The sequence below is a fragment of the Lygodium microphyllum genome, chromosome 11, assembly GCF_053477565.2.
Source record: "Lygodium microphyllum isolate KBCC chromosome 11, Lygodium_microphyllum_v1.1.10, whole genome shotgun sequence".
Taxonomy (NCBI): Eukaryota; Viridiplantae; Streptophyta; class Polypodiopsida; order Schizaeales; family Lygodiaceae; genus Lygodium; species Lygodium microphyllum.
The window spans coordinates 96,228,768-96,230,531 of NC_141145.1; the positions used below are offsets into that span (position 1 = coordinate 96,228,768).

General features: G+C 44.6%; 1 pseudogene; it reads right to left on the bottom strand.

Moving 5' to 3' along the window:
- Window positions 1-222: 222 nt before the first annotated feature.
- LOC148029118 (protein transport protein SEC23 E-like) lies at window positions 223-1,528 on the bottom strand (annotated as a pseudogene).
- Window positions 1,529-1,764: the final 236 nt, after the last annotated feature.

The window sequence follows — 1,764 nt, forward strand, 5'->3', positions numbered from 1 at the left end:
GGTATGTATTCACTTGACATTGTATAAATATTAACCTTTTCTAGCAGCAGTAAGCATTCCATAGAAACATCTCTCTAATGCATGTATCTATTAACATATCTTTCCCATGATCATACAATCACTTACAGCCAGCTGGAGACAGATAGATTTTGAAAGGAGGGGCAAAGAGTTGAGTTATAAGTTGCTGAAGGGTTCAGTTTTGCAAGTAAAAAAAAACCGAGCCTAAGACCCATATTGTTTACAAACCACAAGTCTGGGAACTGGAAAACGCTCTGTAATGATTGCTTGAGCATCATCCAAGGGTGCTTGAAGAAGTTCTGCAAGAGCCTGGTACTCAGGCTGTTTATGATAGCCTGCATTGCATCGCTGTGCTATTGTTGCTCCATGGAAGACCACTACACTGAAATACGCATCCAATAGAGGTATCCTGTCTGCTGTTATTGTTGCAACATCAAGGAGGGCTGGCTCTGGTGGAGCATTGAGGGCATAAGTAATCAATGATGGCTGAATCATCACTACAGAATTTATTACACTCTCTCATCGAGTTGCATCAAATTCCTCCTCTGTCTCCATTTTGTGTGATGCTAAACGAGCCAAAACTATAGCATCTATCTCTTGGTCAACGCCCATTATCAAGTCCTCTGTATAACTGCTGAACCATCTACCCAGCACCTTGTAAGAGTTGTCACCCCATCTCGGTGTACTGAGTCATAGCACAAATTTGTCCAAGGCTGTTATGAATTTGCTGCTCCAAACAGTTCAGGTCCTTTAGCGAAAGCTTCTCCAAGTCATCGCCTAATCTGAAAGCTCTAATGCAGCATTGTACTGCCTTTGTCTTGGCTCTCCAGGCATCGGTGACAACGGGTCTCTGGAAGAAGAAGCGTGCATTCTGATCTCTGCAACGTCATCTCCCTTTGCCATCCGGATCTTGATAATGTGTGAGGAACTTGCGCTGTCAAACAAATCTGTTATGCAGGCCGCCATGCCGATGACGTTCAGGCCTGTGATTCCCCAGCATTAGATTCCCCAAATGAAGCCTTGAACAGCAATCCGATGCTCATAAATAGCCAATAGCTGACCAATAGTATATGGCGTAAGATTGGGTAACAACATGCTCAGTGATGGACGATTTCCAGAGAATGTCTTGTGAGGCACAAGTTGATCAGGCGCACCTTCTGATTTTAATTCTGCTGGTGTCTTTCCATATGCAAGGACATCTGCCAGGTTCGCCCAAAATCGATTTCCCCCAGCTTCAGCTTTTCCGATTCTCTTCCTCGTAGATCCTACAAGGCGATGTTCTTCTCCCGTAGCAATCCAATAGAGACAATGCGCAGGAGAGAGCACCACTTCCTCCTTAATTCCGTCAACATCTGTTATCCTGCTTTAATTGCAGAGTAGAGAACTTATACTCCCGATTCTCCCAGAGCATTACGTTTTCCCCTTAATTAGGATTATCTTCCCCTATTCTTCATGTTCTGATTTTTCTTTCCAAGTTCCCATCCCCCCTGGACCTCCACTCTCGATGCATCGTCCTCGCAGCCTTTTGCTTTCCTCCTCTGTTTCTCCCTGTAGTTGAAGAAGACGACTACTTCGTGTATGATAACACGAGCACACCCATAAACCTTTGCTATTTTATCTCCTTTGATGAATTGGAATGTCTCCACGACAGAGTACCATCTCCCTTTTTCTGCGATGCTTTTCCTTCCGCCCTGATTCGATTGAGGAGCCTCCCTTCCCCCCAAAATACCTCCTTCTCAAAATAGC